Source organism: Staurois parvus, unplaced genomic scaffold (genome assembly GCF_062004578.1).
Source record: "Staurois parvus isolate SC_StPar_1 unplaced genomic scaffold, SC_StPar_1.0 ptg000394l, whole genome shotgun sequence".
Classification (NCBI taxonomy): domain Eukaryota; kingdom Metazoa; phylum Chordata; class Amphibia; order Anura; family Ranidae; genus Staurois; species Staurois parvus.
The window spans coordinates 486,963-500,644 of record NW_028318190.1 but is presented as its reverse complement, the minus strand read 5'-3'; positions in this window follow the sequence as shown (position 1 = coordinate 500,644).

Sequence of the window (13,682 nt, the reverse complement as noted above, 5' to 3'; positions counted from 1 at the left end):
GGGATCAGGAAGAGTTTGAGGTGGAAGCAATCCTGAACTGTCGTAGAAGGGGGGGGCCAGACCCAAGTCCTGATTAAGTGGAAAGGTTATGGTCCTGAGGAAAATTCTTGGGAACCTGTTCAAAATGTTCATGCTCCTAGACTTATGCGGGAATTCGTGCGTGGTCACCCGCAGTGGAGAGATCAATTGGGCACCCGGAGGGCACCCATAGGGGGGGGGCAATGTCAGGAACCATCGCGACGCATGGGTCTACACATGCGTAGGTGTCTGCCGAGACGTATAGGTGGCAGGGCACTAGGACCCAGGCGTACCTGTCGTCTGGACAGTACTAGACAGGCACTGGGACCCAGGCTACGCCTGTCAGGTGCAGGGCGGCCTATTTAAGCTAGCCCTGCACAGACACTTGTTGCCGAATGGTCTTTGTATCCTGTTACCTGTGTGTGAGTACTTCTGATCTGGATTGTTTTGACCTTGTTGCCTTCTCCCGTCCTGACCCCTTGGCTTGCCTGACTCTGCTCCCGGATGTTCCCATTTAGATCTGACCTCCTGGTATTGACCCTGCGTGTGACCCGACTATCCTTTGCCTACCGTTTTGTACCTTACCGATCCTCTAGTTATCGTCCCGGCCTGCATGACTCTGATTTAGCTCATCCATCCATCCACCCCGCAGGGATCACTAGGCTCCCTTACATCAGACTCCTAGCTCTCTGGAGCCCCTGTCAGACTCCTCTACCCCTGTTGGAGATACCTGGTAGTTGCGACCTGGTCCCGGAGCGCTCAAAGTCCATCCCCACCATCAGGGGCCCTGGTGAACAAGTGCTCCGGTGCTTAGACTCCGCACGCTGGGAAGGCTCTACCGGGGGACTGATAGAGGTGCTGTCAGGCGGTCCCTTACAGGGGCTGAGTGTGTACATGTGCGAGGGGGGTAAGTGTGTACAGGCATGGGGTGCTGTATGTGTATAGGTGTGAGGGGGACTGAGTGTGTACAGGTGTGAGAGGGGCTGAGTGTGTACAGGTATGGCGGGGATGAGTGTGTACAAATGTGAGGGAGGGCTGAGTGTGTACAAATGTGAGGTTGGCTGAGTGTGTACAGGTGTGAGGGGGGCTGAGTGTGTACTGGTGGCAGGAGGGGCTACGTGTGTACAGGTATGGGGGCTGTGTTGTACAGATATGGGAGGCTGAGTGTATATAGCTGTGAGGGGGTTGAGTGTGTACATTTGTGAGGGGGTTGGGTGTGTACAGATATGGGGGGCTGAATGTGTACAGGTGTGAGGGGGGAAGAGTGTGCAAAGGTGTATGGGGGCTGAATTTTTACAGGTGTGAGGGGGGATAAGTGTGTATAGGTATGGGAGGCTGAGTGTGTACATGTATGAGGGTTGAGTGTGTACAGGTGTTAGGGGGCTGAGTCTGTACAGGTATGGGGGGCTTAGTGTGTACAGGAGTAGGGGGGCTGAGTCTGTACCGGAAGGGGGGGCTGAGTGTGTGTACATGTGCGAGGGGGCTAAGTGTGCAAAAGTGTGGAGGGCTGAGTGTGTACAGGTGTGAGGGGGCTTAGTGTGTACAGGTGTGAGGAGGGCTGCCTGTAGGACTGCTCAGTGCTCACTGTGGACTGGTTTGGGGACACGGTAGACATCACAATGGTAAATTGATTGACTATGTTGCTGGATATTGGCCTGTGCTGTGACTGTCTCTTTCCTGCATTGGGCTTTTTCTCTGCTATATGGGGAGTTTCTTTGCTATATGGGGATGTTCCTTTGCTGGATTGGGCTGTCTCTTTGCTAGATTGGGATATCTCTTTGCTGAATATATGGGGGTGTATCTGCTGGATTGGGATGTCTCTTTCCTGAATATATAGGGATGTCCCTGCTGGAATGGCAGTCTCCTTGCTGGATTGGGATGTATCTTTGCTGGATATATTGGGATGTCTCTTTGCTGAATATATTTGCTTCTTTGCTCTGGAGTTTTTTGTTTTCTTAGATCTGCAAGGGGAGGATAAATTTGGGGGCATTGAAAAGCTAGTGCAGTTAGGTTAGTGTAGGGTACTGCTCAATAAAGTCTACCTTGTCATGGTTGCAGGCTTCATATTTTTTGGCCAAAATATAATTCCTTACTGTTAAATCTTGAAAGTACTTATGACTTGGAATACATTTTTCATTTTCACATATTAAGTTGTAAGAGTGGTAAAATAAAAGGGACTCGGTGGGACGGCCAGTGGGCGGATTTGGTGGGACAGCCAAAGAGAAGATTCGTCTCAGGTCTGGGGTGGTACACAAGGAGAGGCTGGAGACCTCTCAAGGAAGAAACCTTTTTTTGTTATATAGAGACTTGTACATAGTTGCTAAGGAGTTGTCCTCAGTTACAGTTCCCTTGAGCATCCCATACATCCCTTGACCCTATCCAAATTCAACTACCCCTTGATAAAAAACCTAAAAACCAAGCTCAAGGACTATTTACTGTCTCCTGTATGCAAGCTGGAAGAAAATATGTGTTGTCTGGCTGTTCAGGACTATAGGGGGACCCAAAACTTCAGCGACTCTTGGGGGGTGGGAAGTGCTACATCACTTTAGAATAAAAAAATTAGGAACGGCAATCGCAGCAACCAGCATGAGCTTCAATTTGGCTGATGTTATAGACCAATATCCAAATCAGAAGCAGACGCAAGGACTGGGTCAAACTATAAATGGGTGTCATATACAGTCATGGCCAAAAATATTGGAATCCTTGCATTTCGGTCAGATAATGCACTACTTTGCCCAGAAATTTGTTGCAATTACAAATGTGTTGGCATTCTCATGAATATTTATTTTGTTTGTATTCGTATGACACAAAAAAGTGGAGAAACAAAAAGCCAAATCTGACACATTCCAAGCAAAACCCCGAAAATAAACTGGACAAAATGATTGGCACTTTCTCAAAACTGTAAGAAATAATTGCATTCCAAGTTTGTGATGCTCATGTAATTTGTAATTAAACTCAACTGTATCAATTAACAGTTGTTGACAATATGGAAATCACACTGGCAACCAGTTAAAATGGTGAAAAATTTACTCAACCTTTCTGTTGTTTGTCTCTGTGTGCCACATGGAGCATGGAGGAGAGATAAAGCAGCAAATCATTGTCCTAGGATTTGAAAACAAAAATTAGGGAAAAGCATGGACAATCTCAAGGTTACAAGTTCATCTCCAGAAATGTTAATGTTCCAGTGTCCACTGTGCAAAACATTGTCAAGAAGTTTTCAGCCCATGGCACTGCAGCTAATCTCCCTGGACAGGGACAAAAGAGAAAAATTGCTCAAAGATTGCAACTGAGGATTGTTCGAATGGTGGCTAAAGAACCTCAATCAACTTCCAGACAAATTCAAGCCGACCTTCAGGCACAGGGTACAACTGTGTTAGCTCGCACTATTTGTTGCCATCTGAATGAAAAGGGATACTATAGTAGGAGACCAAGGAGGACCTCACTGCTGAAACAGAACCATTAACCACTTCCAGTCCGGACACTTTTAACCCCTTCCTCTGCGGGCCAATTTTCAGATTTCAGTGCTATCACATTTTGAATGACAATTGCACGGTCATGCAACACTGTACCCATATGAATTTTGAGACCGATAAAGCTTTATTTTGGTGGTATTTATTCACCACTGGGATTTTTTTTTTTGTTATGTAAATGAAAAAGTCCAAAAATTTTGAAAAAAAATGTGTTTTTCTTATAAAATTTTGCGAATAAATAATATTTCATCATAAATCTTGGCCAAAATTTATTCCATTATCTTTTTAGTAAAAAAAAAACCCAAATTAGTTCATAACCACAATTTTTTTTTTTAAACACTTTTTTTTACATTTTTTAAAACATTTTTTAAATTATTATTTTTTTTTTTTCATGCTGTCACCCTAGCAGTACAGTATCACCATGGTGACGCTGTATTACTTGTGGGGGGTGATGAAGATTTATGTTTTTTTTTACACTGATTGCTTTTACTCCCATAAAGGCTGTAAAAGAAATAATTTCTTCTTCTCTCTTGAAGCCATTGAGAACTACTGTGTGAGCTGTGATTGGTCACAGCTTGTCACAGGGGACAAGGCTGTTTTGAATAGCCTTGTACCATGTGACCTCTGTGATCATTCACAGATTTCACACGTAGTAAGCAATGATGTCAGAAGTGACATCTTGCTTACTACTCTGCATGTGATCACTGATTGGCCAATCAGTGATCACATGATCGGGACCTCGCACAGAGGTCCCATCCGACTATTGGTGTTCCACTGTGTCCCTCGTTCCCAGGGAGTGCGCACAAGCAGGGCGCGGGGAGGCCATTTATAAATGGCCACCCGACCCTGCACTGCTACCACCCGGCCGTTTATATATAAAAAACAGACGGGAAGTGGTTAAAAAAGCCAAAATCCTTTTGGGAGAATGTGGTATGGATAGACAGAATTACAGCTTTTTGCTAAAAGCCATCATTCTACTCTTTTCAGAAAAAGCAATGAGGCCTTTAAAGAATAGAATACAGTCCCTACAGGTGGATGTTCACTGATGATTTTGGGTTGCTTTGCTGCTTCAAGCACTGGATATACTGGCCCTGTGCATGACATTATGAAATCTGAAGACTATCAAAGAATTTGGGGGTGCAATATAGGGCCCAGTGTCAGAAAGTTGGGTCTCCATCAGAGTTCATGGGTCTTACAGCAGGACAATGACCCAAAGCACACAGCAAAAAGCACCCAGAAATGGTTTCAGACAAAGTGCTGGAGAGTACTGAACTGGCCAGCAATGAGTCCTGATGATGCACCTGTAGAGAGATCTGAAAACAGCAGTTGGGAAAAAGGTACTCTTCCAATCTGAGAGACCTGGAGCATTTTTTTTCTAAGGGGTGTGCTACCCAAATATTAAATTGAGGGTGCCAATAATTTTGTCCTCTCCTTTTTTGGAGTCTTGCATGGAATGTGTCAGATTTGGATTTTTGCTTCTCCACTTATTTGTGTCATACCAATACAAACAAAAGAAATAAACATGAGAATGCCAAAACATTTGTAATCGCAACAGTTTTCTAGGCAAAGTGGTGCATTATCTGACAGAATGTAGAGGTGTCAATATTTCTGTTCATGATTGTATCTATCCTAGGACACTGCAACAGCCCATCCATCCATACAAATCATAAGGATGCTTTTTGTAGGAAAGTTCTAGTACGGGAACCCCTTAAAAGGGGACAGTAATCAACCAAAATGTATGCCCTGTTGAATAATGCATCTACAGTTCCTTCCAATGGGTATAATATATCCTTGCTGGATTGGGGAGGTTTGACTTATCCAGATCTATTTGCTCATCATTTTTTTTGTTTGTGAATTTAAAAGTACTGATGTAAACTTGATGTATACTGTCATTGAAATATGGTAAATTCCACCTCTTCAAATAGCAGTTGAGATGAAAAATGTTTTGTTTCCATAAGTAGAAGAAAAAGAAGTGATTGTGAACTCCTAGATTTGATAGGTCATTTTATTTTGCTAATGCATTGTTCAATTCAGGTCATACTTTTTATACCTTTCATTTTAACTGACAAATTAATACATATGAATGGCACTCCACGTAGTGGTTTTAAATAGAATTGCAAGTTTGGTGTTACTGTATGTAGATACATAATCCTTTTAAAGTAATCCTAGCATGACAGAAATACAGGGACTAACATGACTGACTGAACATGCTTATTTCCTGGCTGATGCTCAGGCTTCAATACAAGTATGCATATCAGAAAGATCGTAAAAGTCAGAACCCCATATTTTATTTCTGATCATTAACTAAAAGCATTAAAGGCATTGCATTAGTATAACAGTCAGGAGAGATCAGAAATGGTAGCCTCCATGTTCTTCTCAAGGTACATTTCCAAACCCTCCAAGCACTCCCTCATATGCTGGTATCAGGTGCTAGCTTGAAGTCCATAATTTCTCAACATGCGGCATGTAGCGCAACACAAAAAAAAATGCACACTGGTGATGTCTTGACAGGCAAAACTTTAATCAACAGACATGCTTCAACACATGGATCCTCCCCCAAAAGCACCCCTTTTACATGTTTCACCCAATATGCAAATAGATGTCCTTTTATGAAGTAGAGATAAGCTACTACTGTGATGTGTCCCGAGGAACAGTGCCCATTGTTTGGGTCAGTGGGAGGAACAGGGTCCCATCATTTATATATACACAACCTTTTTGTAAATTATAAAAATAAATTAATAAAATAAAATATAAAAATCAATTTTCAAATTCCAAACATATAATGTGTAACAAAATCCCACAGATCCAAAGAGAAGTCCAAAATAGTGTCCACAAATATCCCAAATGTATTCACTCTTTTCCTCCACTGAAAGGATTGGCTGCTATTTCATCCAAAACGCACCTCGAAATAAGATATAAAAATATCTAGTGCATTACCTCAATAATAATAAAAATAACAATAATCACCCCGTGCAACCAAAATACACTTCAAAAACTTATAGTGAGAAAAAAAAAAAAATATATATTAAATTAATTCCTTATAGTGCATATAATCGCACACATCAAACTGTGAACACTCCGCGATCACTGCAAACCAGTGTCCACCATCAACCAGCACACAGTAGTACTAGGCACCATTACCCTCTTATGAGTATTGAAAATGCTCAGACACTATTATGGAATAATGTTCTTCCACCTCATCTTCCAAGTTAATTATTTTCTTTCCAAGGTCCTCAGAGAGATAAACAGGGTCTCAGGGCCTCTAAGTATATAAATCACTTTTTATTCAACACTTACATGTAAAATTAGAAATATCAGCTCCAGACATGGTTAGAAACTTCTCCAACCAAACATCATGTGTTTCAAACCAACAAAATTGTCACGGCGATACCCCCGGCCTACGCCTCGTCACCTCCGGACTTCGTCATTAGCGTCAGTGGGAAGAATAGCGCCCAATCGTTGGTGTCAGTGGGAGGAATAATGCCCCATCATTGGTGTCAGTGGGAGGAATAATGCCCCATCATTGGTGTCAGTGGGAGGAATAGTGCCCTATTGTTGGTGTCAGTGGGAGGAATAGTGCCCCGTCATTGATGTCAGTGGGGGGAATAGCAACACATCATTGGTGTCAATGGAAGAAATAGTGCTTTGTATCAGTGGAAGGAAAAGTGCCCCGGATAAAAGCAAGCAAAGGGCCACATCAGGCCTGCGGGCCACAGTTTGGAGACCTCTGAACTAGACAAAAGATAGCAAAAAAGATATGGAGTTTATAGGCACAAAAAATAAGTTAAATTTACATATTTTATTCGTATCTGCCGAGAGAGTGAGACAGCCAGGACCTGCTCGAGAGAGTTCCATATACCAGCCAAATAAGTGAACACTGACATTCTTCTCATATCCGCTACTTTACTGCACACAGTGCAGACATTACATATAGTTAACATGTGTTGTTGCCTAGTTCCCTGACCGCTACTTTTGAACACATTTGCAGCACAGTCCAATCATCTGAGCTGACCACAGTGCATGCCTTGTGCAGGCCAGATTACATCAGTGCTTCCTTAACCATTGGCCTACCCTCTTAAAGGAACCTCTATCACCATTACCATTGGTTACTGCAGCCTAGAGTGGAGTTGCCCTTTTTTCCAGCATGTGCATCTGCCAATTTCTGACACCTCTCCGCCCAAACTTTGTAACCTGCGCAGCGCATTAAAGGGACACCACCCAAATCAAGTGCCTCCTAAAGAGATAGTACTTGTCCTTCTTTCTTCCTTGCATTAATCCTTTTTGAGGGACTGTCACCTTCATCTCTTCCTACTTGTGCACCAACTGGACCCCAATGAGAGCGCAAAAGAGTCCTCACTACATTTAAAGGGACATTGACTACCCTTGTCAAAGAGCTTTTCCTATCTCAGATTTAAACTTTGCCACCAGATTCTGAGGGCCCAAAGTGAGCTAGTTCAACCCTGGGTAGTTTTCCTTGCTGACTGGGGACTAGAAACATCTCAGATTGGAGGTATTGGGCTAACTTATGAAAAGCAGGTGTGCTAATACTGGTTGTAAGGTGGGTAGCAGGGCGTGTCGGTGGACGATGCTGTGGAATTATGGCAGCTGATGATGGATGGTGCATATGGAAACTGGTACTGAGCAGCACTTCTAAAGAGTGGAGACAAACTCTGTGCAGAAAGTGAAACAGGAAGGTGCTTCTAAGTGCAGTATTCCAGGTCAACTTTAAGAAAAAGTGGTTAAAAACAGTTACAATGTAGTAGTAAAAACAGGCTCTAATGTAATCCGTCAGTAGCATGGCTCTGTCCTCTAAGCAATGAAGCCGTTGTGCCAGCCAGCAGCTGCACGGGGAATTGGAGGAGAGGTGTTAAAGATGGCTGCCACTCTGTTTGGACTTCTGAAGCACACTCTGGAATGCACGCTGTCCGCGGACCGTAGGTGACGTAAGCAAGGAGCAGTGACGTGTTTCGGAGCATGAGCAGAGCTCCTTCTTCAAGACCGGTCTTTAACACCTCTCCTCAATCTCCCCCTGCAGCTGCTCTGTGGCACAGGGGCTCCATCGCTTAGAGGACAGAGCCCTGCTATTCATGGATTACATTAGAGCCTGTTTTATACTACCACATTGTAAGTGTTTTTAACCGCTTTTTATTAACCACTTGCCCTTCAGAGGATTTACCCCCCTTCCTGACCAGGCCTCTTTTTGCTGCTCGGCGCTATACTAATTTAACTGATAATTGCGCGGTCATGCAAAGCTGTACCCAAATGAAATTTACATCCTTTTTTTCAAACAAATAGAGCTTTCATTCGGTGGTATTTGATCACCTGTTACTTTTTATTTTTGCGCTATAAACAAAAAAAGACCGAAAATTTTGAAGAAAAACTATATTTTTTACTTTGGCTATAAAAAATATATAGTAAACTCAAAGTTAGTTATAAATTTAGGCCAAAATGTATTCTGCTACATGTTTTTGGTAAAAAAATCCCAATAAGTGTATATTGATTGCTTTGTGTGAAAGTTATAGCATCTACAAACTGAGGTATAGATACTGCAATTTACACCATTTTTTTGCTTTGCAGTGCTGCACTAGTTTAACTGACAATTGTGCGGTCATGCAATATGGTACATAAATTATATTTTAGGTCCTTTTTTCACAGAAATAGAGCTTTCTTTTGGTGATATTTGATTACCTGTGCGCTTTTTATTTTTGGCGCTATAAACAAAAATATTTGGGGTGAAAAAATTATTTTGGCAAAAAAAATGTTATTTTCTTATTTCTGTCATAAAAAATATCCAAAAAAACTAAAATTTCTTCATAAATTTAGGCCAAAATGTATTCTGCTACATGTTTTTGGTTAAAAAATTCCAAATAAGTGTATATTGATTGCTTTGTGTGAAAGTTATAGCATCTACAAACTATGGTATAGATAATGGAATTTACACAGCTTTTACTTTCTGACTGCCAATCACATTTCTTGAGATGTTAAAATACCAGGATAATACAAACACCCCAAAATTACCCCTTTTCGGAAAGTAGACACCCTAAGCCAGTGGTCGGCAAGCTGCGGCTCGTGAGCCACATGCGGCTCTTTACACGCTTTAATGCGGCTCTTGTGTGCCGTGCGCCCGCTCCCTCCCTCCTCTCGGGCGGCAGGGACTCTGCAGCGTGATCCAAAAAAAAAAACAGCCAGGGCAGCGCGCTCAAATGCAATGATTGGCCAGTCTCGCTGCCACTCACATCCTGATAGCCAGTGATTGGCTGTCAGGATGTGTGTAGGCGGGGCAGCGTGACGAACGTGAGAGGAGCTAGGCTCCTCTCACAGTCCGCCCTGAAGACCGGAACGGCGCGGGAACACGGCGAGAGGAACGCGCGGAGCAAAGGTAAGTGAATTGACACAGGGGGGACTTGGCTTACTACTTGCTACTTACTTACTACTACTATATGAGGGATGAATTACTATGGGGGATGAATTACTATGGGGGATGAATTACTATGGGGGATGAATTACTATGGGGGATGAATTACTATTGGGGATGAATTACTATAGGGGGGATGAATTACTATAGGGGGGATGAATTACTATAGGGGGGATGAATTACTATATGGGGGGATGAATTACTATATGGGGGATGAATTACTATGGGGGATGAATTACTATATGGGGGATGAATTACTATATGGGGGATGAATTACTATATGGGGGATGAATTACTATGGGGGATGAATTACTATATGGGGGATGAATTACTATATGGGGGATGAATTACTATGGGGGATGAATTACTATAAAAACTTATTGAAACTAAAAACAGTGTACCATCCTATGTATTTTCAGTTTTAAAAATGTGGCTCTCAAAATAAATTTCAATCGTGGTTTTGGCGAGATTTGGCTCAGTTGAAAAAAAAGGTTGCCCACCACTGCCCTAAGCTATCTGCTGAGAGGCATATTGAGTCCATGGAAGATTTATTTTTTTTCCACAAGTTTCTGGAAAATGACAAAAACATTTTATTTTTTAGACAAAGTTGTCATTTAAATTATACATTTCTCGCACAAGCCATGGGTATATGTGGAATTACACCCAAAAATACATTCTGCTACATATACAAAGTATGGGGATACCACATGTGTGAGACTTTTTGGGAACCTAGCCACATACAGGAGCCTGAAAGCCAATGACTACTTTGAAAGCCTGAAGCTGCGTAACTTCCTCATTTCACTTTCTCAATACCTATCACAGATTCAAAGGCCCTGAAATGCCAGGATAGCACCAACCCCCCCAAAATGAGCCTTTTTTGGAAAGTAGACACAGGAATTTAAAAAGACGCATGGTAAGCATTTTGCAGATATAATTTTTTCTGACAAGGTTTTGAAATATATAAAAAAAAAAAGAAAAATATGTTTTTGTTTTATTTCTTCATTTTCCAAAAACTTGTGACAACAAACGAGATCTGCAAAATACTCACCATGATTCTTATCAAATTCCTTGGGGTGTCTACTTTCCAAAAAGGGGTCATTTAGGGGGGTTTGGTGCTATCCAGGCATTTCAGGGCCTCCAAAACTGTGATAGGTAGTCAGAAAGTGTAATGAGGAAATAAAGCCCTTTAAAAGCCTGAATGTGCTTATTGGATTTTGGGGTCCTGTACTGCCAAAACGTCTCTCACATGTTGTACCCCCATACTCGGGAGAAATAGTAGAATGTATTTTGGGGAGTAATTCCACATATACCCATGGCATGTGTAAGCAATAATTCACTTACACAATTTTGTGTAAAAAAAAATATTTTTTTTTTCATTTTTCAAAAACTTGTGGTAAAAAAATAAATTATTCTGTTGATTCAACATGCCTCTCAGCAAATAGTTTGGGGTGTCTACTTTCTAAAAAGGGGTCATTCTGCGGGGTGGGGCATTTTATGCCCAGCATTAGAAGTTTATCCCACACATCACTGACTCTTCTAACCACCTGAAGATCAAGCCTTTTCTGACACATTTTGTTCACATAAAAATAAATCAGTATTTTTTGCTAGGAAATTAATTTAAACCCCGAAACATTATATATTTTTTATAGCAAACACCCTAGTGAATAAAATGGTGGGTGCTGCAATTTTTTATGTCACATAGTATTCGCGCAATACTATGTGACAAAAAAAAACAAACACTTTTTTTACTTTTAATGCACAAAAACACAATATATTGACCAATTATTTTGTGAAATATAATAGATGATGGTATGCCGAGTAAATAGATACCAAACATGACATGCTTTAAAACTGCGCATGCCCCGTGCAATGGCGACAAACTGCATATGTTTTTGATATCCATAGGCAACGTTTTAAAAACCTTTACAAGTTACAATTTTAGATTTACAGAGGAGGTGTGCGCGTGCAGGGGGGCGAGGGTGATTTTTTTTAAAGTTATTTTGATTTTTTTAAATTAGTTTTACAGGGAATGAAAATATCCCTATAACTTCAATGGGCATTGTCATACATTCTTTTTTGAGAAATCTGGGGTCTATCAGACTCTACTGTAGATCTCTCCTCTGCCCTTACATTATCTAAACAAACCAAGATCGGTGTGATCAGATGCTTTCCCAGTTTACAAATGGCGCTGTTTAAATCCTGCGAAACTGAAGTGATGAAATGCTCATAGCTTCCGATTTTCTTAGGCTATATAGATGATTGGCACCATTCTGGTCTCCAGTCAGCTCTATGGTCAGCTGGCAGAAACACCGGCTGCATTCTCAGGTTCTCCAGATGGCACAGAAGGCCGTGGAAGGCAGCGGGGGAGCATTGTCTCCTGCTGCTTGTAAAAGCAATTGTGCAGCTAATTAGCCACTAGGATTGCTTTTACATGAAAGCCGGCTGAAAAAATTATACCAGGATGATGCCTGCAGCTGTAGGCATCATCCTGGTATAACCATTCAAAGTCCAGTGATGTACTAGTACGTCCCTAGTCCTTGTTGGGTATATATGCTATGTTTTTTTTTTTAATGCAGCCTGTGGGCTGAAAGAAAAAAAGAAAAGTGTGTGGTATGCCCACCATTAGAATATACCACCCTGCATCCACCCACTACTAATGGTGGGCACACATTAGGTCACACTGCCACATGCGCCAGTTCCAAGATTGTACAAATGTCTAAATAGTGGCATGCTTGAATAAAAATTAAGTGGTACCCCCATATAGAAAATGGATGACACCAAGTCCCAAACTATAATGCCACTGCTCCCCATGTAGTCTGGGCATCTGGGGGGGGGCTCCACGTGACTATCTTTTCCCTCATAAATCCAAAACTTATATGTATAGCCTGTTGCCCTCTCACAGGTCTTATACATCTTGACCCCATATCTGGCACGCTTGCTGGGGAGAAATTGTTTGAATGCAAGGCAGCCAGAGAAATTAATGAGGGACTCATCAACGCATATTTTTGGTTAAGGTGATTTACGAGGAGCTGAATTTTGTGGAGCTGGTCAAATTCAGGGTCACCTCAAGGACGACAGAGTGTATTGTCATTGAAATGCATAAAACACATTATACTCTCATATCTATGCCTGGCCATGGCAGCAGAGAACACAGGCATGTGAAGAATCGGGCCTGTGAACCAGTACAACCGCAATTCATTTTTTTAGTAATGCCCATGTTGAGGGTTAGGCCCAAAAAATATGTAAATTCAGAAACCGTAATGGGTTTCAATGTGAATGGTCTGGCAAGGTTTGAATTTGGGTTGGCGGCGATAAATTGTTGTGCATATAAATTGCTTTTATCCACAATCAATGCATACAGATCTTCCGTGAAAAACAGCTCCAAAAAATCAAGGAGAGTATTTAAATTTGCTGTTTCCACCTGAATTCCGGGTTGGGCAGTGGATGGGGGAAGTATGGGTGCTGCAGAATTTGTGGGCTGCCAATCAGGATTTGCAAGCACATCTGGAAGGGTGAAGGCGATTTGAGTTCCTCCTGAGGGGCTATAGGATCCCTTATATCCTATGAGGCTTATTACTCGCCTCCATCTGGTGAGTGCGGTCAATATTATTTTTCACGTGGTGATTAGGTGGAAGCACATTTTGGAACATTGTTTTGAAAATCCTTTTGGGAAAATAAGGACTTATGTTTGAAATATTATATATATATTTTTGCACGGACATTTATTTGTGATTATTTTTATGTATTTAATTTTTGCGCTGTTTTTTGTGTTATTTAAC